The 21,083-nt window shown below is 45.9% G+C and overlaps 1 protein-coding gene and 1 long non-coding RNA gene across 5 annotated transcripts in view; one reads left to right on the top strand and one right to left on the bottom strand.

Moving 5' to 3' along the window:
* The window catches only part of AFF1 (ALF transcription elongation factor 1), a 195,127-nt gene that overhangs the window by 59,793 nt on the left and 114,251 nt on the right, over nt 1–21,083 (bottom strand). The gene's annotated exons all lie outside the window — the stretch shown is intronic.
* LOC132537521 (uncharacterized) lies at nt 10,255–19,064 on the top strand. The gene is made up of 3 exons (XR_009548990.1): nt 10,255–10,375; nt 14,668–14,804; nt 18,657–19,064. It is a non-coding gene; the product is annotated as an uncharacterized LOC132537521 (long non-coding RNA).

The following is a 21,083-nucleotide window of genomic DNA, read 5'->3' as shown; positions in this document are numbered from 1 at the left end:
AATAAAATCTTTATTAAAGTTTTTTTTTTTTTTAAAGCTGTGATCTCCAAAGTCCCAGGTTCAATCCCCTGCACCACCATAACCCAGAGCTGAGCAGTGCTCTGGTCCAAAAAAAAAAAAAGGAAAGTTGTGATGTACACATACAATGGAATACCATGCAGTCATTAAAATGATGAGGTCAGAGAGTCGGGCAGTAGTGCAACAGGTTATGCACACGTGCCACACAAGAAGAACCAACACAAGGATCCCAGTTTGAGTCCCCGGCTCCCCACCTGCAGAGGAGTTGCTTCCCCCTCTCTGTCTTCCCTCTCCTCTCTCCATTTCTCTCTGTCCTATCTAACAATGATGACATCAATAACAATAATAACAACAACAACAATTTTAAAAAAGGGCAACAAAAGGGGAAATAAACAAACAAATAAATAAATATAAAATGAGGTCATCTCTTTTGCAACATCTTGGTCAGAACTTAAAGGTATTATGTTGAATGAGATAGATCAGAAAGAAGAAGACCAATACCAAATGATCTCACTCTAAATGGAACTTAAAAGCAAAGTACGGTGAAACTTGGAGTGGGCGTGGTGTATTGCACCTCTGGGGCAGCTGGGGAAGGAATAGGATGAAGGGACATTGGGGTCCTGATGTAGGAGGGAGGCTGTACTGTAAACCATTACCCCTACCCCAATTTAAAAAGAAAGTCTGTAATCTCTCCCTTTAGGTTGTTTCAAGTAATAGAACAGTTCTAGATAGTTCTTTTAATAGTGATAAGCTCCAACATGCAGCTAGGAATTACATGTTCCCTCTAGGCCTTTCTTAGTTTTATCAAGAAAACTGGCACATGTCACCACAGAAGCTCTAGGCACACGACATGACTGCCACAGTAGGGTCAGCCAATAGCCAGAGAAATAGTCCACCTGGTAGAGCACCAGACTTGAATATCTGGGGTTCCCAGTGTGATACTGGGCACTACATGTGCTGGATCACTGCTCTGGATTCTCTGGATTCATTATCATTCATAATGATCTTTTTAAAAGGATAGGTTCAGTCAAAAGAGACCTCTTCTTAAAACCAACCTGTTAGGCTAAAGTGAAGACCAGTACAGTGATTATCATACTCACTGCAGTCACGGCCTCAATTCTCCAAGCGAGTTTTTCTTTTCTTTCTTTCTTTCTTTCTTCCTCCCTCCCCTCCTCATTCCCTTGTTTTCCTACCAGGGTTCTGTGCCTGCACAGTGACTCCACAGCCCCTGGTGGCCACTTTTTCCCCTTTTTCTCTTTGTTTCTGATAAAGTCAGAGAAATAGAAAAATAAAGTGGGAAAGGGCACGAGAGAAAACTGTTAACAATTGTGAGGCTTTGCTCTGCAGGTGAGCCAGAGGGTTTGAACCTGGCCCCTTCTTTTTTTTTTTCCTTCCTTAATCTTTGTTTTGCCTCCAGGGTTATCACTGGGGCTCTTTGCTGGCACTACAAATTCACTGCTTCTGGTGGCCATTTTTTCCATTTTATTTGATAAGACAGAGAGAATTTGAGAGGGGTGAGGAGAGAGGGGGAGAGACAAACACCTGCAGACCTGCGTCAGCACTTGTGAAGCAACATCTGTGAACCACAGGTGGGGAGAAGGGGCTCAAATCTGGATCCTTGCACGGGTCATTATACTTCGTTCTACATGCGCTTAACCCAGTGTACCACCACCCGGATCCTGGACCTTCTTTTCTTTAATCACTATCAGGGACTCACAATGCTGTTGCCATGTGTTGTAGTTTCTTATCTCCCTGTGTTATATGCTGGCATACCCTTCACCACTTAACCTCCTCCACCACAGGATGCTGGGGTTGTCCTCTCACCAGCCCCTTTGGAGTCCTTGACTTTGCGCCAACAGACCTCAGCTAATCACATTTCCCTCCTGTGTTTTCTGTTTATCTAGAAATAAAATGTTTCACAGGGAGGAGAAAAGAGAGGACTGCTCAGAGCTGTGCATGTTGATCTGTACTTGTAAGAACTCAAGACATCCGGGAGTCAGGCGGTAGCACAGCGGGTTAAGCACACGTGGCGCAAAGCCCAAGGACCGGCTTAAGGATCCCGGTTCAAGCCCCCGGATCCCCACCTGTAGGGCAGTCGCTTCACAGGCGGTAAAGCAGGTCTGCAGGTGTCTGTCTTTCTCTCCCCGTCTTCCCCATCTCTCTCCAGTTCTCCCTGTCCTATCTAACAGCAACAACATCAGTAACAACAATAGTAATTACAACAATAAAAAGGGGGGGCAGCAAAAGGGAAAATAAGAACTCAAGACTTGCTCAAAGAACACTTTGTTCATTTCTTTTTTTTTTCCCCCTCCTTTCTTTTAAAACGGAGTTTACTTATTTATCTATCAATGAGAGTACAAGGGAAAGAGAGAACCAGAGCATTACTCTGGTACATGCTAACCTAGAGATGAAAGTCAGGATTTCATCATTGAAAGGTCAATGCTTCACCCACTATGCTGTCTCCTGGCCATGAGGGCAGTATTTTTTTCACAGAGAGACGATTAAAGGGGCTGGGTGATGGCACACCTGGTTGAGTGCATATTATAGTGCTCAAGGACTCAGGTTCAAGCCCCTGGTCCCCACCTACAGAGGGAAAGCTTTGTGGGTGGTAAAGCAGTGTTTCAGGTGTCTCTTTTCCTCTCTATCATCCTCTTCCCTCTTAATTTCTAGCTGTCTCTATCCAATAAGTAAAAAATGAAAAAAATTATTGCCAGGGTTAGACAGTGATGTACCTCACTGAGCACACCCATTATCATGCACCAGGATCCAGGTGTGAGACCCTGGTTCCTACCTGCAGAGGGTGGGGAGAGAGGCAGTACTGTAGTACTGTTGGTCTAGCTATCTCTTCATCCCCCCTCAACTTTTCTCTGTCCTATAAAACACAAGAAAGAACTGGGGGCGGGGAATAGAAAAGAAAGGCTGATGGGAGGGCAGGTTGTGGTGGAGCAGGCACCAAGTCCCAGTGATAAGCACTGGTGACAGGAAGAAGAGGGAGGGGAGGGGAGGGGAAGAGTACAGTACAGTTGACACAAAGGTACAATTTCTCATCTCCCTGATTAGGTGTACGAAAGACACTCTTCCCCCAACCTAGGCTCTTTAATTATCCGTTAAAAAAAAAAAAAAAAACCCACCTGCAGGGGAAAAGCTTCACGAGTGGTGAAGCAGGGCTGTAGGCGTCTGTCTCTTCCTCTCTATCCCAACCTTCCCTCTCATTTCTGGCTGTCTCTGTCCAATAAATAAAGGTAATTAAGAAAAACAAACAAACAAAAAAGATTTAGGATGGGGGTATAGCATAATGGTTATGCAAGGAGACTTTCATGCCTGAGGCTCTCAAATCCTAGGTTCAATCCCCCACACCATCATAAGCCAGAGATGAGCAGTGCTCTGGTTAAAAAAAAAAAAAAAAAAAAAGATTTATGAGTAGGGTATATAGCATGATGGTTATGCAAAGAGACTCTCATGCCCGAGGATCCAAAGTCCCAGGTTCAATCCCCTGTACCACCGTAAGCCAGTACTCTGGTTAAAAAAAAAAAAAAAAAAAAAAAAGACTGATTAATAGAAGAGAGAGAGAACCAGAGCATGGCTTTGGCATGCACTGCTGGGACAGATGTCAGGGTTACACACCCAAGTCCTACACTCTACCTACAGCTTTGTCTCCCTGGCCAATAATTCAAAAAGTAAAATACTATTCAGTTTTGAGATATGATAAGCAGAAGTGTTTTCAGCAGGCATTACTTCTGAGAATATGACACTGGCTTCCTGGTGAAAAAGATAAAGAGGCATGAGGAATACCTAAGATACATTTAAATTAAACTTAAAAACAGAGTATGTTTTGCTTTTGACGACAAGCATATACAGCTTCCCACTGCTTGACAGTAAATACGTATGATCAGCTAGTCATCACCATTTCTGTATCTTTTGACTGGCAGTCAATTCCCCTGAACTGTGTAGTGTAAGGAATTAGAAATCCCCAGAGGTGTCAGGACACTCTAAAACACAGTGCCTTTGATCAAACACAAGTCCACAAGAAGCCCATTGTGGGCCTAGCAACTATGAATGACTTGGTAAGACTGCATAAAAAAAGACAGTGCCGAAAGAAATGTAAGGGTGGGAGACCACAAAGGACAAGTCTAGACACTGGTACTATTCCAGTGATAATACGCTGCCGAGTGCTTTCAAGTCACCCAAATTATACCATCTATTTTCCTTTCCACAATTCTACTCACCAAAACAAACACAAAACCGGAAAAACAAAACCAAACAAACAAACAAACAAAAACACCTTTGGTTTCTTTCTTAAAGAAGAAACTTAATTTTCATACTTATTTATTGCCTACAGGATTATTGCTGGGGCTCAGTGCCTGCACTATGAATCCACTACTCCAGGTGGCCATTTTTTCATTATTGCTGCTGCTGCTGCTGTTGGATAGGACAGAGAGAAAATGAAAGAGGGGAAGATAGAGAGGGGGAGAGAGAGAAAGACAGACAGACAGACAGACAGACATCTGCAGACCTGCTTCACTGCTTGTGAAGCAACCCTCCTCTCCCTCGCAGGTGGGGAGCCTGGGACTTGAACCAGGATCCTTGTGCTAGTCCTTGCACATCACACTACGTGTGCTTAACCCGGTGCACTACCACCTGCCCCCCCTATTTTATATTCATAAAAATAAGCGATCGGGAGTCGGGCTGTAGCGCAGTGGGTTAAGCGCAGGTGGCGCAAAGCACAAGGACGGGCATAAGGATCCCGGTTCGAACCCCGGCTCCCCACCTGCAGGGGAATCGCTTCACAGGCGGTGAAGCAGGTCTGCAGGTATCTATCTTTCTCTCCTCCTCTCTGTCTTCCCCTCCTCTCTCCATTTCTCTCTGTCCTATCCAACAACGACAACAACAATAATAACTACAACAATAAAACAACAAGGGCAACAAATAAACTAAATAAATTAAAAAAAAATTTTTTTTTAAGTTTAAAAAAAATAAATAAATAAATAAGCGATCACAGTAATCTGCAAGGCATGGGTTGCCCGGGAGGTGCTGACATGCACAGTGGTGGTGGACTGTCCCCAGGCTCACTTACTTACATACATACACACACACACACACACACACACACACACACACAAACACACAAGCCCTATTGAAAATCACATTCGGGAGTGGGGTGGTAGCACAGCAGGGTAAGCGCGGGTGATACAAAGCAAGGACCGGCGTAAGGATCCTGGTTCGAGCCCCTGGCTCCCCACCTGCAGGGGAGTTGCTTCACAAGCGGTGAAGCAGGTCTGCAGGTGTCTTCCCCTCCTCTCTCCATTTCTCTCTGTCCTATCCAACAATAACGACATCAATAATAACTACAACAATAAAACAATAAGGGCAACAAAAGGGAATAAATAAATAAATAAATATTAAGAAAAAAGAAAAGAAAATCACATTCACTGATGGCTCTGTGTCTAAAACAATACTGTTAAATGACTTTGTCAACCATGAACAGATTTATAGATACATAAACCTGTATTACTGCTCCCTTAAGTGTATGTGTCTGTCAAGTTTAAGTGGCAGACAATACGCAGGGACCCATGGAGAATGCTGTGTTCCATAGGGTGCTGGGCACAAGCTCAGCCTACAAAGGCACTGGGGGGGGGGGGGGGACTTTCCATTGGTTTCTGGATGAGGTTGAAAGAAACTGAAGTCATATGAATAAGATAAGCCATTTAATCCACATTTCGTCTGAAGGGACATAAAGATTTTTATCCTGGGTTGCTTCCAGCAGTAATCTCAACAGTCCCCGCTGGGCTAGGTGTGGGTTGTCTGTCTCCTGGCATTTTTAAAAACAAGAAACAGAACCCAGAGAAGAATAGGAAGAGAAAGAAAAAAAAAAAAAAAAGCAAAGAAAATTACTGAAGCAGTAGTCTGGAGGTACATATACTCTGAGGAATGGATCTGAAGTTCAAACTACTCTAGGGATTGCGGGGCTATAATAAACACAAGAGCAGAGGCAAATAAAAGGCTTTGCTTTCACATCTGAATTCTTAGCAAGTTGGGGGAGGGGGGGCTGAGGTTGGAGAGTGGTAACTACCAGCCAGTTTCACTTGCTAGGGACTGGAAAAAGGGTTAAAGATCTTCTACAAAGTGTGTTCACATACTACCGCAGCATGAATGTGTGTGTGTGTGTGTGTGTGTGTGTGTGTGTGTGTGTGTGTGTGTGTGTGTGTGTGTAAATGTACCCTTCCATGGAAAGATCGCTTCATTTTAAAAACTACTGGGGGGAGTCGGGCGGTAGCACAGTGGGTTACGTGCATGTGGTGCAAAGCACAAAGACTGGCATAAGGATCCCAGTTCGAGCCCCCCAGTTCCCCACCTGCAGAGGAGTCGCTTCACAAGCAATGAAGCAGGTCTGCAGGTGTCTGTCTTTCTCTCCCCCCTATCTTCCCCTCCTCCATTTCTCTCTGACCTATCCAATGATGATGACATCAATAACAACAACAATAAACTACAATAAAACAAGGGCAGTAAAAGAATAAATAAGCATAAATTGTTTAAAAAACTGTTTTTTTCCCTATGACTACTAAATGCTGCCATTCATTTTTGTTAAGGAGGGGGGAAGTTTATTAATTTCATTCAATCTCAGGTACAGAGCTTTTTTTTTTAACCCTACACCTTTGTAAATTTAGCCTGGAAATACAATCTGTTTCAGACTTCCGTCAAAGCTCATAGATAAAGACTGTTTTCACAAAGGTACAAACAGATATGATAACAATGCTTCAAATAATATGTTTGATAACATACAGTAAAGTCCTTTTTTTTATTTATTTTCCATAAATACAAGGAACAGGGTAGGGTAGGGTGTGTGTTTGTGTATGTGTATGTGAAAAAGACAGTTAATATGTACAAGGGAGGATGTCTGATGATAAAATAAATGCACTCCAACATCTACCAAATCTCAAGTATGTAAAGCATTCATAATATAGTGACTTTTATTTTTATTTGTTTTAGATAGAGACAGAAACTGAGAGGGGAGGGGGAGATAGAAAGGCTGAGAAGAGAGACATCTGCAGCACTGCTTCACCTCTTTGTGAAGCTTCACCACTGCCGCCGGAGATCCTTGCACCCAGGTCCTTGCACATGGTAGTGTGCACCGACCAGGTAAGTCACCACCTGACCCTTCACCATTGCAGTTCTAAAAGCTTCAGCAGGTTTATGCCCACTTTGGAAACAACGTCACGGCTCTCCTGCAGCTTTGTCTCTCTCTCTATTCTGTCTCCTGACTCTGCCTATCCCCTCACACGGACACACACATGCAATTCAGCATCCTAAGTGCTCTTTTGACTTAGATCCAAAGATCTGGCCTGCGGTTCTAATGATGTGCGTCTCAAGTTAAAGTAACTCAAACCCCATGTCCCAACAGCCTTGTACGTACTGGTGTTCCCGGTTCTTCCTTTCCTTCTAACGATTTAAAGCGGACAGAATCTTTGTGCCAGGGGAGAGGATGCACCAAGCATTCTCACAGTAGCATGAAGGCAGTGCTCACTGCAGGCTGCCCTGTAATGAACGATGGGAGGACGATGCCGGCAGGAGCCTATTAGCTGTCCACCCCACATCAGCCAAACAGGGCCCAGCCAGCCATTTCAAACCTCTGGCACGCAGCCCTCAGGAAACCACTCATCTATCTAGTGGAGCCCATTCTACTCCTTTCCAGTCTAGGGAGTGGGGTGGGGGTACTCTGTCTTTGTGCACATGTTACCATGTACAAGGATCTGGGTTCGAGCTCTCCACCTGCAGGGGGGGAAGCTTACGAGTGGTGAAGCAGGTCAGCAGGTGTCTCCCTTTCTCTCTCTTTACCTTCCCTTCCCTTCTCAATTTCTCTCTGTCTTACCAGATAAAAATCGAAAGCGGAAAAACGGCCACTGGGAGTGGTGGGTTCATAGAATGGGCACCAAGCCCCAGTGATAACCCGAGAGGTATAGAAAATCTACTGTCAAAGTAAATTTTTTGTTTCTTTGTTCATTACCAAGGCTTCACACTCTGGTCCAGCTTTTTCACAGACAGGGACAGAAACCACAGCAACAAAACTTTCCCCAGTTCGGTGGGGACCTGGTTCAAACCTGGGTCAGGAGCATGGTAAAGCAAGGTAAGCTATCTTGCTGGCCCAACAAGTGGCTTTTCTTATTTCCTTTCTGCTCTTTTTTTTGGTCATCTCCAGGGTTTCACTGCTCCTGGCTAATTTTTCTGATACAGATGGGTGGAGATGGGGGGGACCACAGCACCAAAATGTCTTCCGTGCAGTGGAGGTCAAGTTCAAAGCTGCGCTGCTCACATGGCAAAGGTGTGTACTAACCAGGTGAGCTATCCTGCTAGCCTGTAAGTGGCTTTTTTTTTTTGGCCACCAGGGTGATCACTGGGGCTTGGTGCCTGCACTACAAATCCACTGCTCTTGGGGACCTTTTTTTCCCCCACTGTTGTTGTTGTTGTTTGTTATTATTGGACAGTACAGAGAGAAATTGAGAGAAGAAGAGAGAAAGACAGACATCTGCAGATCTGCTTCACCACTTGTTCTTCTAGCGTTTGCCCTTCTTCCGTAGCCAGTCAACAGCGTCAGGTTGAGCCTGATGTAAAGTTTCGAGACCTCCTTTGAATCTGGAGAGGTGGCAGTCGTTGACTATGTGGGTCATAGTCTGTCGGTAGCCGCAGGAGCAGTTCGGGTCGTCTCTGGCTCACCACTTGTGAAGCGACATTACTGCAGATGGGGAGTCGGGGGCTCCAACCAAGATCCTGTGCTTAAGCCAGTGTGCTACTACCCAGGCCCCCATAAGTGGCTTTTTAAAAGTAAAGTCACCACAATTAGGCCTAGGCCATCTACTGGGGAGCAATAAATGGACCAGAAACATGTTCATGCTAGTTCCTGAGCTGCTACTTATCTTACTGTCTCCTTTAGGTAAAACTTTATAAATTAGCATGTCAATGCCAAAACTACTCTAATGAAATTCCCTCCAAAGCTTCTGGTCGGACAAACTTAATCAGTTCCTTTTCTGGACTTAACTAGAACACTGCCTTTAAAAAAAAAAATTATCTGTGAAGGGCTTAAGTCACTAGAAAAGTCTACTGCTTTTAAGTATGGGGTAACGGGCCCTCACACTCATTATGGCATTTACATTGTCCTCCCCATCTCACCGCCCCCACCCCCAAAGGGCAACACAATCCCAAATAAAATCAATCAAGGGGGGGTGGTGGCGCACCTGGTTGAACACATGTATTACAATGCTCAAGGACCCGGGTTCAAGCCCCTGGTCCCCACCTGCAGGGGGAAAGAAAGCTTTACGAGTGGTGAAGCAGGGCTGCAGGTATCTCTCTGTCTCTCTCCCTCTCTATCACCCCCTTCCCTCTTGATTTCTGGCTGTCTCTATATAGTTAATGAAGGTAAGAAAGAAAGAAAGAAAGAAAGAAAGAAAGAAAGAAAGAAAGAAGGGAGGGAGGGAGGGAGGGAGGGAGGGAGGGAGGGAGGGAGGGAGGGAGGGAGGGAAGGAAGGAAGGAAGGAAGGAAGGAAGGAAGGAAGGAAGGAAGGAAGGAAGGAATTTAAAAAAATAAATCAATCAAGGAAGAGTTGGCCCTATAGTAACTAGAGGATTCCTTCTTTCTGTCTCATCACTTTTGCCTAACTTTTGAACTCTCGTGGACTACAGCTTCACCTCGGAGAAAACAGATTTTATCTACTGAGGGAGAAAATGGGAACACTGTCATTTTCTCCTTGCAGCCTTTAAGGTTGTTTCTGAAGATTCATTTATTTCATAAGAAAGGGAGATGATGGAAGAGAGACCAGTGTACTACTCCAGAATGTTCTGTCTTAGGGATCAAACCCAGGATGGACTTCAGCCTGAAAGTTCTACTTTCCTCAATTGCTGTAAGTAGCCTTTGACAATTTTACACCTCACACACAGACCAGTGACCACAAACTGTGCTGGGTAAGTAAGGACAGAGGCACTGGAAGCACAGTGAGTCTTATCTGCTCTAAATGTCTGCACTGTGGGTCACTTAGAAGCCTTCCTAGTCCAGTGGAAATTAATAGCAGTCATATCAGAAGGGAGGAAGGGGTTCTGTGATCTTTTTACATTTGACTAAAATTCCATCTGCCCGATGAAAACCAAAACCAAAGCAATGAGAGCCAAGGGGGTGGAGGAGAAAAGGAAGGGGGGGGGGGGAGGAAGACACAGGGGTGGGGGAGGAAGAGGTAATGAACACACACATGTGCACACAAGCACATCTGAGCTTGTTAGCCACCAGAAATCTTCAAGTTTCTATCTTTCCTTGAGGATAGCAAAAGAAGCCATCTATAGTCACTGACTGGCTGGAAGTTAAAATACCTGACTGGTAAGGAAGAGTTCACTTTAAAACGTTCCTAATTTTCAGTGCAATGCAAGCAGCATGCTATGATTTTGTGAAGACAGAAAACTCTCCATGCTCTACTTTCTCCACTCCTGCTCCATCATTTTCATGAGAAGAGAGAGCGCTCAGGTGAAGAGGGACGAAAATCAAACTAACAACCGTGCAAACCTCAAGAGATATTTCAAGTCTCAGGTGGCAGCCAAAAGGGAAGGGAAGGAGAGGGGGGGAAAAAATAACCACAGCACCTGTCTGTTACCTATCAAGTGTATACCGAGGGAGGGGCTGGGAGGGGCCAGATGCCAGTGGCTGCAATACTCATTCATCTTGTTTGTGAGGGTAGGCGCAGCAGAGGGGATCCAGAGCCCGCTCCGCTCCTCCGTGTCAGCCCTCAAACAGTGAGGAAGCAAAAAGGAGAAAGGGAGGGGAGGGAGGGAGGGGAGGAGGAAGGGAGGCAAGAACAGGCAGGTGGTGTGTGTTGGGGGGGGGGGGGGGGGCCTAGAAAGGGAGTTTTCTTTTGCGAGCTCATCTCTCACCCCTCCTGGCTGGCTTCCCAACCTGGATCTATTTACCGTATTTATGGGGTGGGCAGCTGGGAACTGCAGGGCACTTACCTCTGTGAGCATGTCTCTCTGCCTTCCCACATGGCAGGAAAGCTTCCTGGTGTCCAGACATCCCCCGGACAGCCGCTCTCACTTGGGGCCACTAGGTCACCGTCCTTTGTGCAGGCAGCAATGGCGGCCCTGCCAGGAGGCAACTTTTCATCTCGCCCCTCGCACTGAGCCATCAGCAGCCGCTGGGCTCCTAGCACAACTCCCCTGGCTCCACTCCTAAAAATGCTCTCTCAAGTACGCCGTTGCTTAGCAATGTCTGCCTTCCCCCTGTACGTTGGAAATTGGCAACATCTGTCCCCTTGACAGTTTGGACTCAGGGGTTCTAGAAGAGGCACAGGCAGCCCCTCTGCCTATGCCCCTCTCCGTGAGAATGGAGAGGCGTGGAGCCCCCCAAGTGGCTTCCTGGGGCAAGATGAAAAGCTGTGGGTTGAGGGCAGCTGACAGCGCCCAAGCTAAATATTTAAGCCACCGGTGGGAATTACCACTGAACTCCTAATAAGTAGTGTGTGTGCACAGTAACACCTGAGGACGCCCTGCGCTACAAGCCTCATATCACTCTCCACTTGCTCGGGACTGCTCTCCACAGCCAGCTGCTGCTGTGTGCAGTACAGACAGGCCAGGAAGGCAAGTGATTTGTGAAGCGCACAAGGCAATTCTCATATCACATTTCAGCCCGACTTCACGACACATGCACAGGGCAAAGGAGCCTAAAACAAAGTCATGGGGAGAGTAATTCCAACATTACCAATGTCAAAACAAATGAGCTTAAATTACAAGGCCTTTTAATCCCTTCAGCATAGTCACTTTGGAATTTTACTGAGGTCGCCCATTAATACCAAAGTAGCTCTTAATTTTATATGTTAAAAAAATCTAACAAAGAAAATAACTTATGGGTAGTCTATCTATCCTGCATGTAACTATATTTTTAATCTGGCATATGTATGGAAAATAAAAACTGGCCTGGTGTTAAAAAAAAAAAACTAAAAACTAAAAACTAAAACTAAAACTAAATAAAACCCTGCTGAGAATCAGAGCACACCCTGTGTATTCAAACCTTGGCATGGAGATACTTTTGTTCCTTCAAACAAATCAGGCCACAATTCTCTTTGTGGGCCAAACCAATCCTGACATATCAGAAACACATGTTCTCCAAGACGCTCTACAGGAACTGGGCTCTAGCACTACGAGGCAGAGCCAGGTCGGCATATTTGCTCTCAAGTTCCTACCTGGAAGTGCAGAGAAGTGGCAAGACTGTGGTCAAGGACACTGAAAACAGAGCCAAGTGCTGCTTGCGTCTGTAGGACTGACGCACAGCCCTGAAACCCCACAACAGGCACAGGTCTGCAGTGATGCTTTGCCACATATGCAAAACTCAACATTCTAGAACCCACTCCTCACCTCACGACTTGTCCTGCTCACAGGAATGCTTGAGAAGTGAAAGTTTTTATTTTAGTAGATGGGAGAGAGCTAGGCAGATGTTGCAAATTAGAGGATTCTTGAAAAGCTTGCTAGCTAGTCCTCCAGGCCAGGGACACACACCACACACACCACACCCCACACCACCCCACACCACCCCCCACCCCACCCCACCACCACCTTCCCTGGTAAGTGCTTAAGAGTTGGGTTCTGACTTGGCCACGCCAGTTTCCAGAACACAGCTCTGCTACGGATCAGCTATCAAACGTGGAAATAGATCCTACACAGTGCCTGGCGCAGCACACTCTTTGCAAGACAGACTATTTGAATCACTATCTTGTCTTCTTAGGACACCGATGGCTCAGTTCTATTTCTTCCCAGTCCTTTATGCTATCATTGAACACAGCTTGCACTTAAAGATTTTCCTGTGATCACATGAAGCTAAACTGACTTCTGACCATTGGGTTCTCCTGCAAGTCACTGGGTCTAGTGGATTTGAAGGAGGTGGTTGGACTCAGTAGGACACATTCTAAAGATGAAAAGCACTTCTGTGACCATGGAGATGCTCTTTTGAGTGTCAGAATGTGGTGTGGTAGTGGAGCCCTGGTGCCTGCTGCCTTCCATTAACCTTGCTTGCCTATCCAGTGTTTATTCCTGGTCAGCTCTGTGAGGATAGAGAGCATCAGACCAGGTCTCAAGCCAGAAGTTTCCCTTGAAACACACACAGAGAGAGAGAAGTGTTAGTTATAAGAAGTCAATTTAAAATGACATCTTGGTGGTGGCACAGAGGCTGGAGCAATGGACTTAAGAATCACGAGGACCTGGATTTACTCCTAGCATCACATGTTCAGTGTGATCTTCTGGTTTTCTCTGTCTCCATGACTAATGGATAAGTAAACCTTTTTTAAAAGAAAGAGAATGTCTACAGCACAGTATCAGGAGTAGTAGGTGCCGTATAGCTGTCAGTAGAAGAAACATTTCCCACACACCACTTGGGTAGAGGGAGTAGCAGCAGGACAATACTCAGTCCTCAAATATGAAGGTGTATTTCACGGGTGATGGCAAGGACAAGTTTTAAGTGATGTCCCCTACTTGTCAGGGTATGATGCCAGGGATTGAACTAAGGACTCATACTTGTGAGCATTGGCTTTATCTTTTCTGTCACCTCAGGGGCCACTGTTTTATTTCTTTTTACCAGAGTCCTGCTCAGTTCTGGCTTGTGGTGGTACTAGAGATTGAATCTGAGACCTCAGAGCCTCAAGAAAAAAAAAGGGGGGGGGGGGCCTGTTTCCATAATTATACTGTTTTTCCAGCCCTACTATTTCTATTTCTTTTTTTTAAATTTTTTTTAATACTTATTTATTCCCTTTTGTTACCCTTGTTTTATTGCTATAGTTATTATCGATGTCATTGTTGTTGGATAGGACAGAGAGAAATGGAGAGAGGAGGGGAAGACAGAGAAGAGGAGAGAAAGACAGACACCTGCAGACCTGCTTCACCGCCTGTGAAGCGACTCCCCTGCACGTGGGGAGCCGGGGGCTCAAACCGGGATCCTTTCACTGGTCCTTGCGTTTGGCGCCACCTGCGCTTAACCCGCTGCGCTACCGCCCGACTCCCTACTATCTCTATTTCATAAAAAAGAAATTAATGTCTAAGTAGTAGCGTTTAATGTGTTAGCAAATTTACATATGTACCTACGTCTCCGTTCACATACACATACATATGCAAGGTCAGCAAAAAGAAAGCAGCATTTGTTTGCTGACTGGGCACTGAAAGCCAACTTCCTGTTATTTGCTATCAACACAAAAGTTAATTTGGAATAAAGGCGCCAAAGCATATACTACTGGACTTGGCATAGGATTTATCAATAGCAAAAGTCCAACTGCTGGAATTCAAACTTTTTTTTTTGGGGGGGGAGAGAAAGTTATTAATTTTAAAATCCCACAGTGATAAACCATGTATTTATGGGCAGGAAAACTAAATAAGCACGTGTCTCTTGCTGACACAAAAAAATCAGAGTCCATGTTATATGGGTCTTGGTAGTACCAAAGAAAACAAAACACTTAACAGAGGTAAGTAGGCTACTGCTGAGGGTTAATCCCTCCCCCCTTTGGGTGTGAACACCTGTGGCTCAGAAGACTCAGGAGAGAACAAAAAAGATTTGCCATACGTGAGGTCCCCCATATGATGGGGAGGGGTAATCTAATTCTCTCTCCCATTAATGAGCAGTTGTGTTTTTTTTGCCTCCAGGATTACTGTTGGGGATCGGTGCCAACACCATGAATCCACTGCTCCTGGAAGCTATTTTCTTCCCTTTTGACTGTACTGCAATGCGGTGGTTGGTGCTGGGCCCGGGTCTTTGCACAGTGAAGTATGTACTCTACTGGGTGAATTACCTCCTGCCCCTCCTGTTTGAGAGTCCAATGCCTGATCTGCTGTGCCACCCACTTCCCAACCACTTTTTTTTCCCCCCAGAAAAGGTAGAGAGAGAACATGGTACTGATGTTTCCTCTAATGTGGTGGAGGCAGGTTTAGGCCTGCGTTGAGCACACATGGCAGCCTAAATAACTTTTTTTTTTTTTTGCCTCCAGGGTTATTGCTGGGACTCAGTGCCTGCACCATGAATCCACTGCTCCTGGAGGCCATTTTTCCCCCTTTTGTTGCCCTTGTTGTTGTAGTCTTGTTGTGGTTATTATTGTTATTGTTGATGTCGTTCATTATTGGATAGGACAGAGAGAAACGGAGAGAGGAGAGGAAGACATAGAGGGGGAGAGAAAGACAGACACCTGCAGACCTGCTTCACTGCCTGTGAAGCGACTCCCCTGCAGGTGGGGAGCCGGGGGCTCGAACCGGGATCCTTACGCCGGTCCTTCCACTTTGCGCCACGTGCAATTAACCCACTGTGCTACCGCTCGAACCCCTAAATAACTCTCTTTAAGATGCCTGAAATGTCAATTATTTCCTTGAATTAAATACCACAAAGCACAGTCTAATCTAAAGGACTCTGGAAAGGGCTATTTCTTGCAGGCCTGCATTCTCATCACTTGGGCCTGTCCCACATGAGGAACCGCCAGGCAAATGGAGAAGAGCCTGGAAGCAGAGTCCTAAGGTCAGCAAGCAGGGGCAGGAAGAGACAGGTGAGGACAATGTGCCTCCCCCCAGGGATCTGCCAGCAGCGCTTGCCTGCCACTTCCACACTGCACTTCTGGGATTTCCAGGGTAAAGGAAAAAATGACCAAAATCCAGGGTGCTGCATGCAAACTACCAGCTTTCAGTACACAGTACACCACCCTGCTGCTCTGGGGGTGACGGCTCTCTAGAGTTGGTTTCAGGGTTGCCTTCTCTCCCAAATGATGGGCTAAGGGAATGACAGCTAGAGAGACTGGCTACACTGAAGGGCTACTCTGAAGCTAAACACAGCCCTGTGCACTACAGAGATCTCTTTGCCCCCTTGCAGGGACTCTAAAAATCAGGCCCCATGTTGGAACAACCGAGGAGGGAGCCTTAGAGCACAGCTGCAATGGTCCCCTTGGCTGCTCAGAGACAGTACAGCAGGTCCCAAGGAGCAGGAAGGGCGTGGGCAAGCCTGAGCACAGCGGGTGACTGGACATGCGCTGGGTGGACTGGCTGAGCCGCGGGTGAGTCACAGCACAGTCATGGCGCTATTTGGTTGCAGCACAACACTCCAGTGTTTACCTTCCACTTAGCAACGGGATCACTAGAATCTTGAGAGAGTAAAAAGGGCCATAAAGGAGCCGGGTGCCTGTTTCACACTTTACTGTGAGATAATTGACCCTGAGAGGAAATTAGGCCCAGCTTGCTAGTTTGACTTTTTTTTTCCAGAGTAATTCTTTCCTTTTTCTTTTCCTTGCCAGTTCAGATGAACTTTTGGAGATAGACAGAGATGGAGGGCCAGGCAGTGGTGCACTTGGTTAAGCACTCACATTACAGCATTTAAGGACCCAGGCTCAAGCCCCTGGCAGGCTCTACCTGCAGGGGGAAAGCTTCAAAGGCGGTGAAGCAGGTCTGCAGGTGTCTATCTTTCCCTCCCCCTCTCTGTCTTCCCCACCTCTCTCCATTTCTCTCTGTCCTATCCAACAACAACATCAATAACAACAACAATGAAAAACCAGCAAAGGCAACAAAAGGAAAAATAAATAAGTAAATAAATATTTAAAAAAGAGAGAGAGAGAAGGGAGTCGGCGGTAGCACAGAGGGTTAAGCGCAGGTGGTGCAAAGCGCAAGGACTGGTGTAAGGATCCCGGTTCGAGCCCCTGGCTCCCTACCTGCATGGGGGGGAGGGCACTTCACAGGCGGTGAAGCAGGTCTGCAGGTGTCTATCTTTCTCTCCCCCCCCTGTCTTCCCTTCCTCTCTAGATTTCTCTCTGTCCTATCCAACAATGAAGACAACGATAATAACTACAACAATAAAACAACAAGGGCAACAAAAGGGAATGAATAAATATTTCAGAGAGAAAGAGAGAGAGAGAGAGAAACAGAGATGGAGGAGAAGAGGGAAGGACACCACAGCACTGAAGCTCCCTCCAGTGCAGTGGGCGTGGAGCTCACACCTGGGTCACATGCAAACAAGTCAAGTGCACTATCCAGGTGAGCTCTCTTGCCAGCCCTCACTGAGAATTACTCAGGCTGAGTAATTCTTTTTTTTTTTTTCCTTTTCTTTTCTTATAAAACCAGCCAATTTGCCTTCAGACTCAAGACTGAAAAGCACAGCCATCAGAAAAGAGGATGGGGCAGGGGTAGATAGCATAATAATTATGCAAAGAGACTCTCATGCCTGAGGCTCCCTAAGTCCCAGGTTCAATTCCCCACACCATCATAAACAGAGGGAGAGAGAGGGGGAGAGAGAGAGAGAGAGAGAGAGAGAGAGAGAGAGAGAGAAGGAGGAGGAGGAGGAGGAGGAGGAGGGGGAGGGGGAGGGGGAGGGGGAGGGGAGGGGAGGGGAGGGGAGAAAGGAGTCTGGATGTCCACTAAGAATGGCTAAAGGCCAGAGGGGGGTGCACATTACCAAGCCCACATATAAGAAGATTGATGTGGGAAATACCTCAGCTGAAAATGGCTTGTCTAATGATTCCTTTCAAAACTCACTGAGCTTAATGCCTGCTTCTATTCCTGAGCCCTAGAAAGGAATTTCAGCCCAGACACAAATCCAGCAGGAGCCATGCAGCAGTGGTGCAGTTGTCTTCCCTTCTGTCTGATGCTTTCCTCACTTCTCTACTTCTCTCACCTTATTTAAAAATAATAAATTTTTTATATATAACTTCTGGGAGCAGTAGTCATATAGGCCCTAAGTCCCAGTGATAACCCGGGTAGGGGGGTCAAAATCTCAGCAAAAAAAAAAAAAGCAAACCCCAGGGGCCCAGGGAGATATCTCAGTGTTAGAGAACAGGACTTGCATGCCAGAGGACCCAGGCTCCAAACCCAGCACCACCATAGACCAAGGCTGTGCCACACTCTGGTCTTTCTCTTCCTCATAAGCATAAGTAGATTTAACAAACGTGGCAACCCTTCATTTTTGTTGTTGTTGTTTTTTTTGGTCCTGGGTAGCAGGAAATACTGAGGGGTTTAAGCAAGAATGATTTGACGTGAGTTTCACGTCAGTGAACCACTCTCTTGTGAAACAGACTGAAAAGAGGGTCAAAAGCAGGTCAGAAAGAAGTTGTGATGGTTCAAGTACTGTGATAAAAAGCTGAACTAGCAGAAGGGGTGTTGAGGAACAAAGAAAAGGAGAGAAGCCGAGCAGATATGTTGGAGTACTGGTCACTGCACTGAGTTGCCACGTGACTCAAGAAGGTGACAACAAGAAACTGACAGAGAACCAGAAAGCAGGTCCTGAGTGACTGAGTGAAAAAGCACCAATAATAAAATCCATTCCATGTGTGACAAGTGGACAAGTGGAACCAAGTTTCCTGGAGCTCAGAAAATTTGGTCTGGGAGGTGGGGGAAAAGGTGAAAACCACTGGGAAATCCAACACGGCGGCCTTTAGTATTTCAGTAGTTAAAGTAGAGTTGCAACTGAAGTTACCTCCAAGAAGGAGGAAGGTCAGGCCACAGAGGAGCTGAGTGGTGGGCAGAGAGGTTGAGTGGTTTGTGCTTCAGAACTGTTCTTGGCTTTGCCCATCAGAGTCCAGCATGGCCTCGAGGCAGCCCACCAGGAGTGAGAGACTAAATGGGAGGACAGGAGGTGGGCACAGTGTGTTTACCTGCTTCTGTCTCCACAGAAACACCACAGAGAGCAGCCCAGGGGGTGGTGCAGCAACCAGAGAACTGGACTCTCAAGCATGAAGTCCTGAGTTCCATCCTCTGCACTGTATGTGCCAGAGTGATGCTCTGATTCTCTCATTAATAAATAAATCATTCACTTAAAGTGACCCATTTCACAACAGGGGTGCCAATCCTCAGGCAGCAGGGGTGGGAGACAAGAACCAGAGGGCAGTGGTGCCTGCCCCTGGTTCAACCAGTTCCTAAAGAGCTTGCTAATCCCCACATAAATGCTTTCTATCCCCGGGATTTTAGCTCATGTGTTGCATTTGGAGAGTGACCTAAAAAAATCAAATTGGGAGAGGGAATTTACTCAGCAAAACCTCTTTAAAAAAAATAAATAAATAAAAGGATGGGGCTTGCTGGGGAGGCCACATAGTGGTTATGCAAAAAGACTTTCATACCTAAGGTTCTGGGGACCCAGGTTCAATCCCCAACACTACCATAAGCCAGAGTTGAACAGAGCTCTGGTCTCTTTCTCTCTCTAAAATATTAAAATATTTTTAAAAGATTATTCAGTAATGAGAGAAAGAGAGAGAGCAGTTTATAGACAGAGACACTACTGTACCACTCCACCACCCATCAAGTTTCTCATGGTGCCATGGTGCTGAGACTCACACCCAGGGTCTTATAAGAGGTACACACTCTACTGGGTGAGCTACCTCCTAACCCTCAGCTGGACCATCTTTATTTTTTTTTAAGCTTTACTTTTATTTATTTGTATTTGTTTTGCTTTTTACTTAGCTCTGACTTATGGTGGTGTGTGGGATTGAATATGGGACTTTGGAGTCTCAGGGGTGAGAATCACTTTGTATAATCACTATGCTATCTATCTCCCCCCCCCAACCCCCTACCCAGACCATCTTAACAAGGACTTCTGGTTCCTTTGACCTGACCCCACCTAGATCTCTCCCTCTTTTTTTTTCCCCAAAGATCTGCCTATCAATCTAAAAGAGAAAAGAGGAAGAGGAGAGAGAAAACCAGAATTTCACTCTGGTGTTTGTGATGCTGAGGATTGAACTTGGGACCTCGTGCTTAAGTGTTCAATACTTAATCCACTGCGCCACCTCACACATTCTTCCTTTGGTGAGCCTCTGTCTAAATCCTGTTTTCTTCCTTCCGGTTCAGTTCAAGTGTGAGCTCTGACCCGAGCTCCTGCCTCACTTCAGCAGCACATGGTGAGGGCCACCTCAACCGAGCAGGCCACTCTAGGGTTCCACGACAGGAGAACACAGCAAGCTCAAGCTTTACCTGTGTGTTTCCAGAATTACACCCCCAAACTGCTCTCTACCAGGAAGCCACAGTTGCTGCTCCTTTTAACTACCACCATTTGACCTGGAGAAGTTGCTCATTTTATTTATCAATTGTTAAAAAAAAAGAAAACTCCAAAACCTGGACTCGGGAGGTGGCATGGCGAGGGTTACATTGAACTTGGGAGCATGAGGTTTTGATTTCCATCACTGGGGTCCCATGTGGCAGAGCAATGTTCTGGTTCTCTCTCAGAAAGAGGAGGACTTGGGCCTTGGGAGCTAGCATAATGGTTCTGGGAAAAAGACTCTCATGCTTGAGGCTCTAAGGTCCCAGGTTCAATCTCCAGCACCACCATGAATCAGAGCTGAGAAGTACTCTGTATCTCTATCTCTCTCATTAAAATTAAATTAAGTGGTCCGGGAGGTGGTACAGTGGATAAAACATCAGACTATCAAGCATTAGGTCCTGAGTTCAATCCCCGGCAGCACATGTACCAGGGTGATGCCTGGTTCTCTCTCTCCTCCTATGTTTCACTTAATAAATAAATAAAATCTTTTAAAAAATTAAATTAAAAGAGGAAGAGGGGAGTTGGGCTGTAGCGCAGCAGGTTAAGCGCAGGTGGTGCAAAGCACAAGGACCGGCATAAGGATCCCAGTTCGAACCCCGGCTCCCCACCTGCAGGGGAGTCGCTTCACAGGCAGTGAAGCAGGTCTGCAGGTGTCTATCTTTCTCTCCTCCTCTCTGTCTTCCCCTCCTCTCTCCATTTCTCTCTGTCCTATCCAACAACGATAATAACTACAACAATAAAACAACAAGGGCAACAAAAGGGAATAAATAAAATAAATATTAATATATATATTAAAAAAAAAGAGGAAGAGAAATACCAAATGATATGTGAGATGTAATGAAACAAAAGGAAACAAAGACAAATGAAATAAAACCCTTCGACTTGGACTGGAGACCTAAGATTTCCAAGGAGTTAGTCTTGGGGGGGGACAGTTTTGGGGGACGGAGGAGGGGCCAGTGAACTCTGGTAGAGGACATCTTGATGCTGAGTGTGGTATGCTAACCAATACAGCCATGAAACTGTACCCCCTAAGACAGACCTCTTTGCGAATCAGCATTATCTCAACTTT

The sequence above is a fragment of the Erinaceus europaeus genome, chromosome 3 (genome assembly GCF_950295315.1).
Source record: "Erinaceus europaeus chromosome 3, mEriEur2.1, whole genome shotgun sequence".
Classification (NCBI taxonomy): Eukaryota; Metazoa; Chordata; class Mammalia; order Eulipotyphla; family Erinaceidae; genus Erinaceus; species Erinaceus europaeus.
The sequence above is the reverse complement of the archived record's forward strand: the minus strand, read 5'-3'. Positions and strand labels throughout refer to the sequence as shown.